At 45.6% G+C, this 20939-nt stretch overlaps 1 long non-coding RNA gene across 1 annotated transcript in view; it reads left to right on the top strand.

Moving 5' to 3' along the window:
• The first annotated feature begins 2082 nt into the window (after positions 1-2082).
• Positions 2083-20939, top strand: part of LOC141733628 (uncharacterized) — a 30362-nt gene continuing 11505 nt past the window's right edge. The window contains exon 1 of the long non-coding RNA XR_012584358.1: positions 2083-2680. This is a non-coding gene — a long non-coding RNA (uncharacterized LOC141733628). The remainder of the gene's footprint in view (positions 2681-20939) is intronic.

The raw sequence follows: 20939 nt of genomic DNA, 5'->3' as shown, positions 1-20939 counted from the left end.
TAAATTCAAAAAACTTTTTGTGCAAGAGAAGGAAGAGAAAATCAGACCATTTTCCTGAGGCCAGAGAATTTCTCAGATATCCATTTCAAGGTGTTTATTACAGCCTTTCATCCCGTCCCCTGACTGTTGAGACTAAATTCCCTGCCTGGCAACAGATGGGATGCCAATTTATTTTTAGCAGTTTGTTTGCTTTGATTGAACCCTTAAACAGTATCCTGCTTTTAAGTCCTTGAATTACCTTGGGGGCTAACAAGCTAGGCTGAACTTCTCTGCGCAGGGAAACGTGGGAGAGAAACTACCTGTGACAAAGGACTATCCTGGCTGCATAAAAACAATGTTTTACTCTTCATCCAGGGGACCTGGAGTATGTTATAACTATTCACTGGCACACTGAGCAGTGAGTTATTCATTTTGTTTTACAGAAAGGAAACCAGCAGAGATTAATGCCACCTCAGTAAGGGCCGGATGAGCGTGTAAGGTCATCCTCAGCCTTAGTGCTCTCTGAAGCTGACAAAAGACGTACAAATGGGTCAAATGGCCTTAAGACAGGCATGTCGGCCCTGTTTGCGTGATCCCGTGCACACAGTTTTTTCTGGAAAAGCAACAGTTATATACAAACCTTCTCATTTCTTTTGTCTGAACCAGGAGAACTGTAGCTGCGAAGAACTTTGTGCAGTTTAGAAGGAAAATAAAGGAAGTAAGACAAATTTATCCTTCCTCTGTTCTTTCAGACTTTTGAACCTTCCACTGCCATTATTTGTATGAGACATTAGGTGTGTTGGCACTGGACTGGCCTGTTGGCCTTGCTGATCTAATAAACCCCCTGGATTAAAAATGTTCCCGTGGCCAGCGGCCGGCTGGAGTCCGCCTGCGAGTCCGTCCCAGCGCTGAGAGGTGGAGAGAGACGATGGGCGGCGAGACAGAGCCGCCGGGGCACAGGGATGCAGATGGAGAATTTTTGCATCAAAATTAGAATATCCCGATGTGGTGGAGTCTATTACATACTTGGAAGGAGTTATTCCTGCTAAATATATCCACGTATAAATAAAGTAATATTGTCCTGTGCATTAGGAATTTGGGATAAACTAAAGCAGAGGGAGGAAAGAGCATCCTGCTGGGACAGGGCTCTGCCAGGTGGGGTGAGATGCGGCACCTCCACCAGCCCCCGGCATCTGCACCCCGGCCCTTGGCCCTGCAGAACCCACCCCGAGCTGCAAATACAGGGTTTTGTCTAAACACCAGTTATCAGTCATCGTTTTTTGGCTAAACAAACAAAGCCAAGTCCCATCCTCACTCATTACCGCAAGCACTCAGCAGCAAGACTTGCTTCCTCACGCTCCGGGCTGGGAGGAACACACACGGATGCACAAATCCATGCGAAAACTCTTCGGAGGACTTTTTAATGCTTTCTGTAATGAACATAAGAGGGATCATTTCTTTTAATTGGCCAACGTCTCTGCAAGCTGTCAGCCGCGGCTGCAGAGAGAACAAAGCCTTTCCCTTGCGTTCCACTGAAAAGGTCTTAATGAAGCTCTGCCCATTTCTGGGAAGCCTAAAATCTTTGTGCTCGTTCCAGCGTCAAGCTGTATACAAAATACAAAGTACGAGAGTTACCAAGTCTCTCTGTTGGGGCCTGGCTAGAGAATGAATTGCTTTTATTAGAAATATTTTACTTCTGGTCTCCTTTCACCCATTTGTTCAGTTCTTCGCTAAAATTATTCTTTGAGTCATAGAGAGCTCTTTTAGTTTTGGTTTTTCCCCTCTACATTGCTTTTAATAATTAAATGTAATGGAGAAGCTTTGATTGGATTCCTCATTCAGATGGTTAATTAGGTATATCTAAATAAGTTACAAAATGTACTCCTTTGGACTCAATTCCTTTCCCTGTATCCAAACTGAAATACACTGTTCTCCAGAGAGTTCTTGTTTGAGAATTGACTGAAGGTAATTATTTCAGATAATTAAGATCACTAAGCAAAGTAATTTAATTTTCTTCCCTGCCTCTTCCTCCCTCCAAGAAATGTAAATGTCTGTGTAACCACTCGATCAATAAAAAAACCTTTTCAAAGGTTAAGTTGGCCAAGTACGCTGTTAAGTTAGAAGAGAGCAGCATGAAGGGAAATCCAGTAGAGATGTTTAGAAAAGTAATTAAATTTCCAGTTGAATGATTTTTTCCCCATTTTTTTTTTGGTTTGGGTTAGGGTTTGTTGGTTTCGTTGTTTTTTTTATTAAATTCTGCTTCTTTGCCAAGGGTGGAGTGGGGACAGCAGGTACAGAGACAGGAACCTCTACGGCCAAATGAGTTGTATTGAAGTCAGGTGCTGTGGGGCAGGGCTGTGAGACCAGCAGGTGCAGGAGATGCAGAATAACGAGCAGAAGGTGGATTGCATTGAGATGAGGAAGCCCCACCAGTGAGATGTGCAGCAAACCCTATTTAGCAAGGACTGTGGTGGGGTAACAAAAGAGAAGTGGAAGTTCAGGGCCTTGGAAGACTGGAAAAGCTGGGAAAGAAAAGGCATTTGGGGTTTTTACTTTTCTTTTTCCTCCTTGCCTTTTCAGTGTTTCTCAGTGTGTGGTTGCTGCACGACATAGAAATAACGTGTGGTTAGGGGAGTCTGGAAGACTTGCTCTAACCTTTTTGTTGGAGTGAGTAACCAGAGAAAACCAATCTGCTCTTCCTGTAAGTCACAACATTTTTCATGTTTACTAACTTTTCTGTTTAAAGGAGAAGGGATGAAATTGGGAGCTCTTTCCTTTTGTGCTTGGTCTTGGGGCTATGAGACAGGAACCTGTTTGCTGAACTTGCTTTATGTAACCAAAGAAACTGAAGCAACGAGGCTTCTCTTTGCTCAGTGAGATCCTGAGTCATTCCAGCTCCTGCCACTTTAACCCACTGCTTTTGTTTCCCCTCTGTCTTTGCAAATGTTTTTTCTCGTCTTAGCTGTATCCTATCTGTGTCCCACGCCGCTTGTGCAGCGAGTCGGTGATATTTATATAGAAAACATCTCTTACGGTTCCCTTTCCCTGTAACTCTGTGGAATCTCAAACTGTAAGTTCAGAAAGTGCGTTGTCTCATCAGTGCAGGTTGGCTGGGTACAGCCAAGCGAAAAATAGCAATACTAAGACTTAAGCAGCTTTTGGGATTTAAACTTTATTCGATCCTGTAACCTGGGCCGTGCCTTAGGCTCAAACAGCATCTACAGCTGGGTCAAACCTTCCTGAGCTGGTTGGTGCTGCCAGGGGCCGCGCTGGGGAGCGGAGCCCCGTCCCCGTGTGCGGGCAGGGGGTCGCTGCCAGCGGAGAGGAGCCGCGGCCCCGCGGGGCTGGAGAAACCTCTCGCTGCTGCGGAAGCCTGGGCTGGGCTTGCGAAGAACAGAGCTGGATACCGAACTGCTGGGGATGTGTCTGCGTATCTAAAGTACTTCTAAAAATCACTCTTGCTCAGAGAGGACAGGCTGGCTGCTCGTGTGCTTGCCTTAAACTGCTTTGGCTTCTCTTCTGAGTCTCCTGGAAGCTGTTGCTGCTTTTAAGGTCGTTTGTAATACGCTGTGTACTTTGGAGAAGCAAAATGGGGCCATTCAAATATGGCTTTTTGGAAAGGATGGATCCTGGACAGAGTGTCTGGGTTGGTAACCAGTGACTGCCAAGGGTTTGGAACGCCTCGTCACCGCTGCTTTCCGCAGCAGCAAGTTTCCCACCTGTTAACTGCCAAAGCTCAGTTTTTCTAGTTCCAGTCATTTTATAATGACTGCATACCTTTATTAAAGCTTCCTGCGGTGTATTCATTATAATTTCTGTTTTACAAGGGCCACTCACTGAAATGCTCAAACACTTCAGCAACCTGTCTGTGCTCTGCTTTGAAGCCGGCGTAGAGGCAAATACCGAAGATCTGCTATCTTAATTAGTACAAGAGGTTACGGAGATGTTAATACCTGATCTTGCCGGGCTGGCAGAAAGGATTAAAGGTTGTGGAATCAGATGCCTGTAAAACAGCGGGTTCTGGGCACTACTGTTCTTGCTGAGCTCAAGTTAGCAGACTGCAGCTTCTCTTGCTCGGGTGAAGGCACTTGTTGGTGTGAGTCAGGGTTGGAGCGTACGGAGATGCGTGGCTTGCGCTTGGGCCAAGGGTGGGAACTGCCAGAAAGGTCTTAATTCCTTCAGGCTTTGATGGTATCAAATTCTATCAGAAATACTTGAAATAATGCCTATGCCTTGTGGCGAAGAAATATGATCTTCCAATTCATGTGTGTTCTAAACAGCCTTGCTGCTGTGCTTAGGAAGCTTTGTGGGACGTAGGCACACGATGTGCATTTTACTGGCACCCATTCCTGCGACCCGAGGCCAGCAGGGCCCCGGTGACATGGGTGCTGCCCACAGCACCTGCACAAGGTCCACTACACAGCAGCCAGAACCACCTTTTCTTACAGCACTGTGACAAACTGGAACACTTGTTTCCGTAGCGCTGGGATGCCGAGCAGCTCATGTGAGAGGGTCAGCAGAAAAGAGGCGCGTTGGGAATCCTCGCTTGCTCCAGTGCTGGGGGGGGGGGGGTGTTACACTGGGGAAAGGGTCACTCCAGTGTGTATTTGTGGCAATTAGTGGAAATCAGATACTAGACAAGATGCACCTTTTGCAGACCTGTTCTCCTTGGCCTTGCCCAATCTGTTCTTGTGATTCATGCGATGAAATTCCTGAGGTGCAGACCGTGCTCTCTGCCAGGTAGGAGCCCTGCTTGAAGCTGTCGCTGGGTGGGCACAGAACAGCAGCGATGCTTCAGGCTGATTTGTAGCTCTCAGGATGCCGTGTTGCAGTCGGGTGTCGGAGCCCTTTGCCCACGCTGCTTCCACAGGCCTTACCCTGAGATGTTTGTAGTTTCAGGCCCCAGTTCTACAGTGAGGTGGCTTTGGCTGAATCTTTCAGGATATCTGTATGTGACAAGTAATACTCAACCTGTCTAAAAGTGGTAAAAATCTTGCTGTAATTAACTAACTTATTGTATTTTATGATGTTTGGTGTGCCTCCTTGGCACCCAGAGGATCTCAGGTCTTTGATCCAGAGGGTGTGATTTATTGGGCAATTACACATCTACACACCATCACTCATGCTGGAAAGAGGCGCTGTGATCTCATCAGTCTGGGGGAACGCGACATGGAAGGACTTTTATCAAATAAGGGGGGGGCTGATGGATGGAGAAGTCGGGGAAGTATTGATTCAAGCCAATGTATTATCTTCTACATTAATACTGTGCAGACAGTAGCAAATAGAGACCCTGCACTGGTGTTAGTGTTTTTTCCATGATGAAGAATTGCCCTTCCGTGAAGTTTCATTTCAATGAGGAATGATGTTTTGGGACGTTAAATGTTTTCTTATGGAAATGTTGCGTTATACAAAGAAACAGGCAAAACGCACAATTATTTTTCTTGTGCTACCAGGAGGAAATGGTGTGAGGTGAATCCTCTTGGGAATATGGTACGGGAGAAGAGTTTTCCGTATGTGCTGCTCTATGTTTTGGGAGATGACGTAGAAAATAGCACGCTGTGGGTCCTGCAGCCTGTTTCTGTAGGTGCGTTAGAAAGAATGGTGGCCCAGGCCACCCACTTGTAGCTAAACTTCACTGCAGGTCTTAGGCCCCGATGGTGGCTATAGAAAGGCGAGAGCAGGAGAAGATTTTTAATCTGTTTAGTCCTGTTGACTGTCTAAATAGCGAATCAGGGCCAGAATGTGCATTATGTGACACAGGTTCCTCCCCTTCTATTACTGTTTCCGTATAATTTGAAGGTCACTCTGAGTGTAGCAGAGGTTTTTCTGTTGATGACTGATGCGTTCCTCCTGCTATCCATTCTACCTTGTAATACTGCATTTATTAATGTATCAACAGAGTTCTTCACATATTCATCAGGGCCAGATGGTGATAAGAAGGACTTCTGCTTTAAAAATTACCTTCCTCCTTTTCTTCCCTGGCCCCCACCAACAACAGAAAGGGAGGGGATTAATCTTAGACCAAAAGTGTTTCTGTTGATGCCTGCCTCCAGAAGTCATTGGTAAGATAACCAGGTAATCAAACTGATGTAAGAGACCTTGACTTGTGTTGGCAGAAGAGAAAGTGGACCACTTTGCAGCATTTTTGTTTTCGTTGGGATCAGGTTGCTTTGTACAGGATACGGCACGGCCTTACAATGGCAGCTGTGATGGATGTGATCTTTGCTCTGCAGAGCACGCACGCTCCATGACTTCGGCACAGATAACCCGTCCCCACTGGAGAGATTCAAGGGGTTGGTGTGTCTTTGTAGACCTCTTATGGCTTGTATTTCTTGAGACACTAAAAATTTATGGTATAATAATTGAAGATGCTATTAGCGTGCACAAGTCGAAGAATTCTGAACTTAGACCATAATGAAGAACTTATTTACAAATAAAGCGTCCCTATTTCCAGTAGATTAATGCTGTTGAGCTGAAAGGAGTTAATGCTGCTTTGCTCTTGCCATCAAGCATCCCGTTGCTTCGTGTGCTTTCCACGCGTGTTGGCTCATGTTGATTTCTTGTGCTTTCTGTGTCGCGTGAAGACATGAAGCTAGGTTTAGTGCACAGCAAGGTCTCTAGGTGACTTCCCCCCCCCCCCCCCCCCCCCTTGTCAGAACACTGAAGAGTTGTCTACATGTTAGAGGGATGCGAAGGTTGGGTTGGATTTATTTGGATAAAAATGCTGAGGAGGCTATCTCAGACCAGCTGGCCTGCTCGTTCATCAGGCAATAGAACTGGGTGGCCTCTGCAGGGGCATCTCAGCCCCACTGTCCTTGCTCCAGGTTTTGCAAACAAAAAGGCTTCTGCTACACCAAGCAGAGGATGGGTGTATTTTCCCCTGGTCCCCACTGGAGGTCACTGGAACATTGTTCACCATTGTCTGTTAGAACAAAGGAATTGCAAAACTGACGTTTTATGAAATTAATGTTTTAAATTTTCAGAGATTTTATCAATTTTACAAATGAAAATAAATCTCCAAATTGCTCATAATCCCTGTGTGTAACACGTGTTTTATAAACATTTCTTATGTCCTGGAGATATATGAGCAGAGCCTTTATTTTACTACAGTATGAATTGACTGATAGGAATTTTGAGAAGGGCTCCTGTGATGGGTTCTCTGTGCCCCAGCTTTTGTCATGCTCTGACGGACGTGCCCCAAGTGCGGAAACATACCTTAAGCTGTTTTGTGTTCATCAGCAGGAAACCTAAATGTTGCCGTTGCCAATCGCTTTATTGCATATATGTTGTTATACATGCTGGAAAGGCGACGAGCAGTTGGGTGTTCTGCAAAGTTCACTTTATTCAGTTTGGTTCAGACCAGGGAGGCAAAGAATGTCGTCCCCCCCTACCCTTGTGCAGGCAGCAGTTCCTGCCCGCTCAGAACTTTGTGAATCCCGCTCAGACACCCCTCCTGGCCTAGGTACAGCCCCCTCCCGCATGAGGAGTCCCCTGCACTTGGTGCTGGAGCAGACGCAGATGCTAGACTAACAGGATCTAATTATCAGTAATAAGAAAAGTTTGGCAACTAGTCGTGGAATCGGCAATAAAATGAAACAAAGATTCTCAACCCATCTATCAAAGTGTGTGCAGTTGCTGTTAATGATAGACTGAATAATAATTAGTATTAACTAAAAGGATCCCTTTATATTTCCCAGTGTTATTTAAAGCCAAGAAGTAGACTCCTGACTTTTGGGTGATATCCAGTTTCAATATAGCACTGGGATTTATATTTTCATCTTTATGTGCAAAGTGCATTTGTGAAATGTATCAGCTTATGGCAAATTACGTGCCATTTGCTGGAAGTTTTTGACTGCAGGAGTGCACGCAGTCGACTGACTAGAGCAGTGCTTGGGCTCCTTGGAAAGTGTGTGGGAGGAGTTGGGGATTTCCATTTCAGATGTAGGTACTTCCTTTAAATCTGTTCCCACAGACAGCTGATGGATCCAAAAGCCCTGCTGGAGTATTTCTCAAATAAATAGAAATGCATACAGGAAAAATCTCAGAATGTAACACTCTCAACAAACATTTCTGTTAGAGAAACACAATTTGCCGTTGAAAAATTTTGAGCAGAAGTTCAAACTGTTTGCAGGCCCATGGGGAGCTCGATGTGGGGCAGGAGGGAGCAGGGTCAGTCTGAGCGGTCTCCCTGGGCGGGCGCTGGGGAGATCTCTCGCTGCTGCCTTTTCCTGCTGCCATTCCCAGACCCTTCAGGTGGAGTCTGTCCGGTGAGTTAAGGTAATATATCTCTTGGCCTCTGACAGTCATCAGAAGTCTCATGGGAAAGTATTTCTAACAGCTGACAACTTGTTTTTCTGTTGTCTCAGATCTCTCCCTCTAAGCTCCCCATTGGGAAAGGGATGGGTGAGGAAGACCCCAGTTTTGGTTCTGCTGGGGCTGTGCTACCCTGGTGGCACCGCAGCTGCCCCGTGGGGCTTTGGGGGCGCCTCTGGCAGACGGAAAGTGCTGACATTGGTCTGATGGCCTGGCTGGAGTGTCTGCTTCAGACGCGCACTCCAGGTGAAGAGTCAGGCTGAAGTGAGAGAAAGTGGCTCTTAAGACACTTGCCCTGTCCCTGCTGGGCCCTGGGCTGTCCCTGTGGCTGGCGCAGGGAGGGGGCAGCCAAAGGGAGACCTGCTGCCAGGCACTTAACAGGGAAAACACTACTGTTATAAAGACTTCAGAAAAGTAACGCTTGATTGTGTTTAGCGAGTAATTTTCTGAACCTAAATAATAGGCTCATCTCAAATTGATGATGAATGCAGGGACTTCAGTCCTGAACTACGGAGATTTGATTAACGCATTAAAATGATGAGGTACTCAGTTGGAATAAGAATGTACTTGCCTGTAAGCTCTCTGTAATACACTGTGCTTGAGAGATCCACGCGGGAGTTTTGTGAACACAGTACTACTTGTAGATTCAAAGGGGGCAGACCATCTCCCAAAACGTTACTGCTGGGCGTTAAATTCTAGAGACGGAGGTCTCTGATGCTGTCCTTACTTAAAGCTTTTGGCAAACGTGGGGAACAGGAAAGCTGGCAGGATATAAGCTGCCAATAACATGTTGCCCAAGAACCATACGTTTATTTGTCAAATTCTTCAGCCTCAAAGAGGTTCAAAATACCCTTGTGTAGGCACCCGAGCAAGCTAGGAGGAGAGATGGCTCCGTTTGCACCACGGCACCAAATCGGAGGCTGGAGCGGGTCTGGAGCAGTACTTCTGCTTTTGCTGCGTTTAAAAGCTTATCCTTAAATGTTTGCACTAAAGCCCTGGAGCCCTGAGAAAGAAGATGCAAATAACTTGACTCTTTTCCCATGGAAGCAATTAAGAAACTGTGTTAATAAGAAATCAAGTTGTTTGTAAATTTTAATGGTTTAAAAGATGCCTTAGGGAAATCACAAACAAATAGGACACTTTGTTTGATGCAGACCCTTGCTAGCCAAGCAGCTCCACCTATGTTGTAGACGTGATCAATTAAAAATTATCAGGAGAAAATGATGTGTTCTTTTAATTTAACATGCTTACCCAGAAGGATTTTTTTAGAGGTAGGAGGAGAGCGTCATTTTGTTTTATTTCCTCCCCACTTAAGAAAAAGGGAAACCGTACTGCATTTGCGTAGGCTGGTTGGGAATGCTGGGAGCAAAAATCAGCAGGAAGTTGCATTAATATTGAAGACAATGATGAAAAAGGGATTTAACAGTGTGCTGGTCGGCAAATGGCATAAACTGTGTTTATTTGACTCGTGGTGTGTGTTTGATGTTTGCTGGTGTCGCCCAGTGCTGTAGGGACAGGCAGATTTGGGGGATCCTCAGGGGAATGGTTTGGGTGGGAAGGGGCCTTAAAGCCCAGCCAGTGCCACCCCCTGCCCTGGGCAGGGACACCTCCCACCAGCCCAGGTTGCTCCAAGCCCCGTCCAACCTGGCCTTGAACCCCTCCAGGGATGGGGCAGCCACAGCTTCTCTGGGCAACCTGGGCCAGGGGCTCACCACCCTCACAGCCAAGAATTTCTTCCTCAGATCTCATCTCAGTCTCCCCTCTTTCAGTGTAAAACCCGTTCTGCATTGCCCTATGGCTCCCCTCCCTGACCCAGAGTCCCTCCCCATCTTTCCTGGAGCCCCTTTAGGGACTGTCAGGGGCTCTAAGGTTTCCCTGGAGCCTTCTCTTCTCCAGGAAATGTGAGTACCGATAGCGGCTTAAGAGCAAAAAAACCCAACCACCGTTAAAATGTCAATATTTTTCTTCTTTCAAGTCCATGATTACAAAGCCCATTTCATTATTTTGAGACCCAGCTTGTGCTTTATGTAGCGTGAGGGTTGGCAGCGCTGCTGCTACCATGGCTTGGAAGCGGTCCTGCAAAGAAGTCCTCTTGCTTTCCAAATGTGCTAATATCTGACATATGCAAAGAGCACGAGCGGAGGCTTTCATTCTGCTGTGGTATCTGAGGAAAATATTAATGTGACAGGAATAGAAGATGGAGCTTAAGGCACAATACTTGTATTTGAGGCAGGTGAGAAACGGAGAGTGACTACATGACAACTGTGTTTACTGCTACTTGGGTGTGTGATACGTATGTGGTCTCCATAAGGCTGAATTATTGTGATTTATAAGAAATTCATGGAACTACATTTAGTTTTATGTAATGTGTGTCTACACATACACGAAAATCAACAGAAGATTTCATTATTGCCATGACACGTTCCTTCCAACTTGTTCACTCCTATGATTATTGCAATTTGTTTCTCCTGAAATTTCTGTAAGGCATGACAAGACACCAAAGTTATGGTGAGTTACACAAAGGACTCCTTTGCATATTAAAGACTTTGTATTGTCACTTGACTAAATTTGGGAAAACATCTACCACTGTGAGTGTCATTAGAGAGAGATGAATTCCAGTGCTCATTACTGGGGTGCTGTGACAAATAGGTGGAGGAAGGACTATAAAGTGGCAGCGTGCTTTTTTCCCAAGCCTTGTCGAGGCTCATTTTACTTCTCTCCATCTCTAGCAGTCTCAGTCCCTTGATAATAAATGCAGCTCGCATATGAACAACCCCCCGGACTGATTTCTTTCCACTGGAAGAAGCGATTTAAAACAAGACAAAAAAAGACACTGAATGTGTTCATTATTGATAATCTTAAAGATTTACTGTGGGCTTTCAGAAAAGCTGCTGCCTTAAAGCAAACTGCTTTTATCTCCTTTATGTTTGCTTAGTTGGCTTTTGTGGGTTTTGTGTTTTTTCGTTCAGTAGCTCATGTAGGTAGAAGCTTGAATATCTTTCTTTTTTTTTTTTTTTTTTTTAAATTTTCCTGAGGGGAACTTTGCCAGCCCCTGCTGGCAGTGGCAAAGCTCAGCGGGAACCACATGAGGATGTGTTTTGCCAGTAGAGTGGTGCGTGGGGTTCAGCAGAGCTGGCTTTGGGTGCCCGTGGCCACTCAAGGCACCTGGCTCTGCCCGTGCTGGGGAGCGTCGCGTGTTACCAGCACAGCAGCTGGGTGCCCTGGTCCCTGGAAAGGGCTAGGCTCCTACCCTTGGGCATCAGGCCATCTTCAAAGCGTTCTGAATTAGACATTAATTGTAAATATTTGAAGAAACAACAACAAAACTCCTTGGCAAAATAAATAATGGAGAAATCAGCTCAGCAAATGAAGCTGTTTCCACTCTTGGTCCTTCTGAGCCCCCGTGGTAACGCCCGATCTCCATTCTTGCTCGCGCTCCCCTGTACCCTTCCAGAGCCCCCTGTCCTGGGTGTAGCCTCCAAGTCTTCATCATAGGGTACGGGACTGCACGAGAGCGCAGGAAGCCAAGAGGAAATGGGAGAGGAAAGGGGAGTTTAATTCAGATGAATCCCCAACTGCTCCTTCATGCTAGCTCAAGGAAAGATGTTGACAAGGTAATTATCACAGCGTTTTGTGTTTTGTTGCTTCCAGCCCTCTCCTTGAGGGAACAGAAACAGTTGGTGCGGTGCAAGAGAGGGGATGGCAGATGGGAGTCAGGTGCACACTGACTCAGCCAAAGCGTAGGAAACCAGGAGAATGGGAATCCATACTAAAAAGCCCAAGAACAGTGAATTTCTCCGTTGGGTTCTGACCTTTCTCAGTGCACATCAAAGGGCAGAGGCAGTCACCCAGTGTTCAGAGTCATTAGATATTAGGGATGTTCAAAGTACAAGATATCAAGCTGGGAGGCGCAGACCAGATGTGCTCATCCACCTCTCTGCCCTTCAGTTTCCAGAAGTTCCAGAATCTCTAATTAAAGCCAGAAATAGGTTCAGGGAGGAGCAGATGGCATTAGGAATCAGGAGGTGAGAATGAGCTGCCACAGGAATATGAACTTTTCACCCACATCACCTCTCGATGGGCCCCGGGAGGGCACTGTGCTGTCCTGAAACCACTGGCCTTCCAGAAGGTCTCCGTTGGAGCGGGACGAGGAGGTGGTGGAGAGATTGTCACCAGAGAGTGGGTGGGTCACAGGCTTCCGCTTGGTTCTGTGCAAAGCATCCTCGCTATTTCAGAGTGATTATGTTTCCTGGTTGACTGTCGGGAAGCAGAGAGCACTGACCCAAAGGTCCATGAAATTGAGAGAAGCTGCAGGTGCTCAGTACCTTGAAAAATCAGGACTTCCAGTAGAAGCTTTTTCACCTTTTTTTTCCTGTGTCTGAAGATATGCATCCCTGGACTTTATAGTATTTGTAAACAAACACAAACTCTCTGGAATTTAAACCCCAGAACAAAAGGAGAGGATCCAAACTGTGCAGTGGGGAAGGACCAAAGACAACCTGGTAATACCGTAGCTGAGTTGAGTAGTACGGACGGATACAATAAAAGCAGAGCAGGGAAAACTTTACCCTGATGTTAAAGCAAGGAAATAACTTTGCTTGTCTGGGGACTCTGGGCTTGTCACTTTTTTCTTTTGCAAAGTGTGCTTTCCTCAGTAAAACAATGCAGGATCTGGGGAGGAAAGTGCCAAGTAGTGGCTTTTAGGCACAGGAGGCACAATTGGCTGGTTGAACCCATGGGCGTTTAGGGGCCTGTGCCTAAAAAGGGTTTGCAGGCTTCAAAGTAAAAAAGCTGGATAATGTTTACTGCAATACTGGTAGGAAATACAGAGAATTTGGTGTTGGAGTCAGTACAGTGTATCTTTGTAACCAAGTCCCTCCAGTTTAGGGGTTTCCTGCATACATAAGCAAAAACCTATCAGGCAGATGTAAACTTGGTGACATGGTGGAGCAAAAGCAGAACTGAATCAACTTTGGTTTTTTTCCTAAGTAGCTAGAAGGAGCCAGGTGACTTGCGCAGAAAGCGGTCAATGGTGTGCTCTCATTTGCCGTTTCCTAGAGTGCCTCTGCCTTCCACCTCGTGGTGTTTGCTTCTGAAGCAAGAGATATTTCCCAGAGGTCTCTGAGCACGTGGAGCTGTATTTCATCCCCATAGTTAATTCAACAAAGAATACTGGAACACAGAGTATCAGAAAACATTTTCTCTGTGTTCAGAAAGCAAAACCATATGCTCAAACCCTGTCATCAGTTCAGAGGCGTTTAATAACCTCATACTTCACCAATCAGAATAATTAAACAGGCTCATTATTTTAAATATTCATTGCGTCCAGATTCCATGTTTGGCTTTCTTGGTCAATTTGGTTCTTGCTAATCTGGGGGAAGGAAAGAATGTTCTCTAGTGCTTAATTTGCATTAAAAACACTATAATTTGTAAGTAAATTGGAAAGCTTTTAAGTGAAGAGGGAACATCAGTGACTTGACAGTCAAAGCTCTCCTTTGTTTTTCAAGCATAATGTTCCAGAAAGATGCTCTTCCTTTCTTGGAATTGCATGGCGGTAAGAATGAAGCCTTGTAATTGTTCATTAATCCAGGGTTATCAGGAGACTGGTGGAAGAAAGCACCAGAAGAGAAAAACAAACCCAAAGCTGGTAGTGTCTTGCCTGTGATACCTTTACTAGAAAATCGATCTTAAATTTCTTGAGTTATTTAAGGGGGGTAAATCATCGTCAGAAGCGCAGTCGCTGCTGCGCGTGGTGGATGCTGGGGAGATGGAAGGACGGTGCTGCCCCTCTGGGAGGGCACTGAGACCCATCCCTGCCCACCGCCCTGCTGAGCTCCAGCTGCTCGGCCGTGGTGCTCGCATCTGGTTTATTTTTCCTTTCCACTACTCCCAACTGTGCAAGCTTCCTCTTACTGGTGAGCTGGTGAGAGTGGCCCACAAGGAGTAATAACTGAAACTTGGCCAAAAGGAGCAAAATGATATAAAGATATGTCACTGTGGCTAAATGGGGGGAAAAAAAGCCTTCTATTTTCTTGCTTGACCAACGCGACGCAAAGAAAACGTCTTAATTGGTTTGATTTTTAAAAATGCCCCAACAGACAGGCTCTATTTTTCTTCCTTTTTTTGGTATATCTGATTGCATGGATATTTCTTGAAAAAATTCTCTCTGTTTTATTAAGGATGTTGCTTTCTTTGTTACTTCCACCTCTTTATTTAGGAGGAGGGGAGAGGAGTGAGAAATGCAGCAGAGAAGCTTATTTCAATGCAAATCTATTGTTGATAATTGCAGTTTTAAAATCTTCTCAACCTTCAGCTGAACAATGATAAAAGAGTAATGGCTGTGAATTATTAGCTGTTCCACTTACCTTCAAAATAGTTCTTACATTGTTGTGATACTTGAAGGTATTTATTTTGCACATCTTTTTGGTTTTTTTAACGTGCATGTGGTTCCTGTGGTCTTAATTGTCCTTAGGATCTCTGATAATTCTGCATCTGTATTTTTGTTATGGCTATATAGGGCTAAAATCAATTTAAAATCTCTACTTTCTTCCATGCTTCCAAATTAACCAGATCCATTTTTCCATTATTCTGTTTCTAGGCCAGGACAATGCAACCAATATGAGTGTCAAAATGAAGCAGCCTAGGGAAGGTGAATGGGCTGGGTTTGTGCCGCTTGGAACCTTTTCCGTAGGCATTTGCAGAGGTGTCTCAACTCTGAGCCGTTGAGCTGCTCGTTGCCATCGAGGCCGGATTTCTGCCAGCTGCGGCACTTGTGCGGGGCGGGCAAAGGGAGCACAGAAGGCAACTGGGGTGGGGTCCAGCATTTTACACACATTGTGTATTTACTCTGCATGTAAACGGCCTCCAAGTTTAGGGAGGTGTAGGGAATCCAGCCCAAGGGATTCTTACCTTATGTGTGCAAATGTCTGACGGTCTGCATCGACTCACAGAGCAGGGGCTTCTTCATTTTTATTTGATTTTATTCATACTTCTTGATTTTTTTGAAAAATATTTAGAAATGTAATGGCAGCTATGAAAACTCCTCAGAAGGAAAGGGAGAGAAGATGTGAATAGCAGTAAATAATAGTAATGAAGCGCTAAGGGTCTTAAACGTGTATGCTTAGAGCCGCAAAGCTACAGGCTTTGCTTTTTTCCAGGCTTAGTGTTGAACACCTTTCCCTCCAAATCACGGAGCCTTGCTTGTAGCAGGCAGGCGCTGTAGCTGATGAGTGTATTTATCTGCCGTGGCAAAAGAATGGCAAATCGAGATGGATATGTTTCCACCTGTCTGAACTGACAATTTATCACCCTAATTCCTAATGGATCAAGCATTTGCTAAAAGAGGGTAATTGTTTGGATGTGAAACTTGGCTTTCTGATGCAAAGGATTTATGATGTGTCAAGTTGTGGACATAAAGTATAACATCATATTATGCTAATTCTCGTCATGCTTATGCATGTCATATGACAGCAACTCTCTAACGTGTAAAAGTAGTGAGTGTCTGTGAACAGGGAGTGCCCACTGCTGATTCAGAGGGTGAGGGTCGTACAGAGACTTACCCTAGAGGTGGAACAACCATATTAAGAGACGGAATTTCTGTGGTGGAGTACTGGGTTACTCTGCCTCCCTGCTCTTGTCAGGGCAGTCTTGAAGCCGTGGAGCTCTTGCCCAGAAAATTCAGTGCTCTCTGGTTTATGCATGGAAATGATCTCCTCTTCCTGGGGAAAAAAAAAAAGGCTTTCTGGATTTTTTTTTTCTGGAAGTGCATGAATAATATGAGAAGAAGGTAGCATTTTCCTTAGCAGGAGGCATTTGCGAGAGGAACAGCAAAGCTCCCAGTGACTTGATGAAATGACATTAAGGACAGAACCAATAACAAGCAGACGAAGGGAGCTCGGCCTTGGTAAAATGGCTGCCGCCGCTTGCCGAGGTAGCAAGGAGATGTCTGATCTCCATCAGGAAGGCCGGACCAGGCTGCTAATGTGTAAGTAGGAAGGTAAATTATCAATGGAAGGGGCAGGATCATCCTTTGAAGCCCTGTCGTTCGGCGTGTTCTCCTCTCTGAGCCTTTTAATCGGCCATCTGTATGGGGCGGCCTGGGCTTGGAGAGTGAGACGAGCCTGTCTCGTCATGGGGGGCATTACTCCCAGAAAATCCGTGCACCTTTGATTGGAAGCTGCTGCTGGCATATGTTATCCATGGCTGTTGAACACACATTTGATTCAGAGGACAAACACGGAGTTGTCAAGGACTTGATTGTTGTTCTCAGCTGCCTGAGGAGTGTTAGACCCTATTGTTTTTGACAATGCACCTCAATTAGGTCTTAAAAATAAAATTGGTAGTACATGCTCTGTGAAATTGGAGGAGCTGTGGTGGATTCCTCAGAGAACCGAGCTGCTTGATTTAGGCTTAAGGATGATGTTTCTCCACAAGGGAGTCACCAGTCACAATAATTACATTGCTGTCTTCTTATAATATGATTTATTTAGATGTTGCCGTATGAATTAATTCTCTCTAATTGCTGCTCTTCTCACTGTAAATCAAGGTTTCTTGCTTTCTGGAGAGTAGTGAACATGATCCTACACTGAAGTAATTAGTCCAATTAGAAAGGAAAGCAGATGTGGAAAACCAATTACTTTCAGGAATATGTCTGCTCCTATGTAGTCCAAATGCTATTCAATCAAAACGTAATAGTAGTTCAATAAAACATTGTTTTGTTCATAAACTCTACCCAACATTAAGACTATACCAGCTCTTTTTGAGAAGCCAGTTTGGGCTAGTTTGTGGCTGGTGAGCTTTCTTCTGACTTCTCCGAGTTTCCCCAACTCCAGTGAGAGAAAGCTCATGGAGACCCCTGGGAGCGAGGGCAGGATGCCCTCCCTGCAGGGAGAGTGGAGTGGGCCGCTCTCCTTGGCACTGGTACACGTGCTGAGAAAATGTCCGGCAGAGGTGGAAATGGGTCGTTACAGTTGCACCCCCAGTTTTGGGTGGTGAGTCCCCTCCTCTCTGTGGTTAAAACACCATCAAAGGGGTGAAATGGGAGTGAGTGCGTGGCCCCATCCAGCCCCGCTGCTCTACAGTCACCTGGGACCTGGGCACAAACTGGTCATCAAATGCCCATCAGCATCCAGATCATGTCCTGACCCAGAAAATGTAAGAGCTGCTGGTGAAAAGGAAACACAGAAGAATGATGGTGGTTTTGCTGGTGGTGTGAGAGCCCACAATCCCTGTGAGCTTTCGGTGAATCCTGTTGTGGTGTGTCATGGGCGTGCACAGTGCGAGCCAGACATGCTTCACCCTATCCGTGGGGTGGCAGTGATTGATGTTAGTAGAGAACTTAAACATCTGAAGGTCAAGATACTTCACAAAACTAAATAAATCTATGGGAAGGAGAAATGCAGGTACCGGAGTGAGAGAAAGTGTGGTGTTTAACAGAGATTTGAAAGGAAATCGAGAGTTGAGGAGAGGGTTGCAGGGGTTTGCAGATGAATCGTGCTGCTCAGCTGAGAGTGTCTGGGGAGAGAGCTGAACTTGAAAAGGTGCGAGGAGTGGGAGGAAACGGGAGAGCACAGAAGATCCTAACGCGTGTTGCAGAACTGAAAATGTGAGCAAAACCCAGTCGTCTTTCTGCAGCACGCTCGTTTGCCGCTGCTGTTGGAGCAGAATGGGCCTAGTAATGAACTTGCACTCACCAGCAGCTGCGCTCTGTGGGGGGCCGGACCCGCCAGTCTCCCTTGCACGCTCTCGTTTTACGTCCGAGTTCTGCAGTATTTATCAGCAGGGATTTTTCAAATGTATAAGCAGGGGCAAGGCTCCCCCACTCTCTTCCCCTCAATGTAGTTGTCAAATCCAGCAGTTGTGCCCAGCCTGAAGCAGCAAGTGAAGGTACCCGCTTAGTTCTGCGGGAGAACGGCTGCCAGACTGACTGCAGGCAGCACTTGTGATCCTATTTCATCAAAGCAATTCTGCAAAATATTAGCCTAACAAACATTTCCATTAGACAGGCAGGAGCTTGCGTAGTTGGAAGAGGTGGTTCTGTGCTCCTGTGCCCATCGCGCCTCTGCCGGTTTGGAACCAGGATTTGTTTTAGGAAGGAAGCACTTTGTTTAGCATACGGAAGTAATCGATAAAACATCAAGCTCAAGAAACGGAGGGAGGCAAACGCTCAGTGCTTTTCCCTGTAATTAATTTCACTGTGTGGTTCTCGGAGCGGCGGCTGCCGCAGCCCCACGCGGGAGGGACAGGAGCAGAGCAAACGGCTCCCCAGTCCCCAGGGTGAGCCAAACACTCCCAATGGCCTCTTGGGGGTTTGGTTTTTACACTCTTCATTAAAATACCTTCGGAGGAGTTTTGCATTGGAAGTTCACTCATCTATTTTCTTCTATCTACTGTGGGGAAGACAAGTGTTCTCATAATTGGGCCATTAAAGAAGGTGTTGAAATGTTACTAATTGTCAAAGGCAATTAAGTTTAGCAACATGTCACAGGTAAATTAACGAGACTCCAGGTGTTTGGAGGAAATTGCATTTCTGTGGGTGTAAAACAATTCCAGTCGTCTTTGCTAGTTGTCTGTACACTTTTGGTGTGATCTTTTTTTTTTTTTTTGGGTCTTCTTAGAGGAATGTAGCTATGCATCAGCACCTGAGCCGGCTGGTATTTATAGGGTCTCTGTGATGTGCTACATTATTGTGTAACCCTGACTTTAGAGATGCTTAAAATCCATAGCCAGTATTTTCTGGCCCTTTGGGTTGCAAGGTGCTATAGACATTTGAGATTTTGTAAATGTGACTTTATTGGTAAAAATATTGTGAGGAAAAAACGCATGCATCCAGATTAGTTTCTGCTTATTTGTGCATCATACGCGCAATACATACAAGCTACTGTAGCATGGGTTTAAGTTTTGCATTCACTAAAATACTAATTTGTCTACTGGGAATTATAGGAGCCATAATAACAAAGTTCCTGTGGATGCTTCTTATTTGAAACAGTAAGAATGCTGTTATCTTTGCTCCGTGCATAGCTATTTTCAGGAAGACCTGCAGTGACCCAAAATCACTGCTGAGAATATTCAGAGTTTTACCCTTTGAACAACTACCACGGGTTTTATTTCTGGTTACCATTTTAACATACAAAATCTGGAGTTACTAAATTGAGAGTGGCCAGCAGCTGTATGGCTCCTGCCAAAGCCGATGGCATCCTGCCCTCCCCCTGCGGCTCACAATACTGGAGATATTAGGAGAGACCACAAAAGGGTGGAACTGTCACATGGTCCCATAATTATCACTCTTTGTTTCTCTTCTGTTCCCGCTGTATTAGATGCCCTCCCTGCAAAGAGATTTGTGATTGTGTGTATGTGCACACGCGTGTTTGAGGGTGGGTGAAACCCTAATTGTATATTATTAAAATATTATGATTTTTTTCCCCTTCCAAGCTGTAGCAATATGCAGCACCTCCCTGATGTCTTGTGCAGCTGGCTTTGACTGGCACTTGCAAGGTTGTCCTCCAGGTGCTGCATCAGAAATCTTTTGACACAGTGTCAGTAATTAAGTGTACAATTAAGAGAATGTCTGCAATTAAGTTCAATCAGTCAGTCAATCAAATCTACATTTGTAAAGGGTTTCTAAAGGGCCTCTTACCCAGCCTCCCCTCTGCTTCAGAGCTCTGCAAAGTTAACGCCAGGCATAAGGCAACGTTCATTTGAAGCAGCTCAAAGAAAGGGCTATAAGGTTTATATTGAGGGGATATTTGAGGCCTAGCTGCCTGCTGAATAAAAACTGACTTCAGCTAAGGAGTTTGGGCACAACACTGAAAGTAACTCTTAAAGGTTGAAAACTTCTGGCTTTTCTAGCTGTCTCCACGGGCTCGGGGGGCTCAGCTCCCACGTTTGTCTGGCGTATGCTCTGTACTCTGGGACACTGAGGCTGTTGGTAACCAACACTTCAAATATGCCCCAAATCAACCCATTTCAACTGGGTTCTCCAGTTCCCCCTCACCAAGCTGTAGTGACAGACAGTATTCAGGACTTGGTGTTCACAAATAGCAGCAGGAAAGGAGACCAGGTTTTCAGTTCTTCTATGCAGGTGGTTAAACCTCGTGTCGCTGAGTGAGCCTGCAAATAGGGAAGTGAGGGGGTTGCACCTTGAAAAGGGCCATGTGTCTCCGTATGGACGTACCTGGTGTTCGTGAGACCCCTTTGATAAGTAAAGGATTAACATCATGCCCCAAGGACCAGTGCTGGCAGCACCAAGAGGCAGCTTCCAAATGCACAAGCCAAGGCGAGCGGCTGGTACTTTTGTGACTGTTTTGCTTTTGATCATTCCTTTCACCTGAAAGTAAGCTTATCATGTCTGAATTGCCAGATCTATATCATCAGCTGCTTACTAAGGTCTGGAAATACTCAGTCTTTAGACTGCGCGTATTACTCCAAAGAGTAACTTGAGGATTTTTCTTGTCTCTGGTGCTACATCAAGGTGAGCACCAAGCCCTGGTGTCTTTGATAATGAGCTTGCATTTACATGGCACCCATCATCTCCTGAGGGGGCTCTGCTCACTGCAGGGCATCGACAGAGACTTGTCGTGTCTCTGGCCGTTTGTCTGCTCTCTCATTGTATTCATTGCCTTAATGTATGGAAAGCTGTTAGCCAAAGT

This window comes from Larus michahellis, chromosome 21 (genome assembly GCF_964199755.1).
Source record: "Larus michahellis chromosome 21, bLarMic1.1, whole genome shotgun sequence".
Lineage (NCBI taxonomy): Eukaryota > Metazoa > Chordata > Aves > Charadriiformes > Laridae > Larus > Larus michahellis.
The sequence above is the reverse complement of the archived record's forward strand: the minus strand, read 5'-3'. Positions and strand labels throughout refer to the sequence as shown.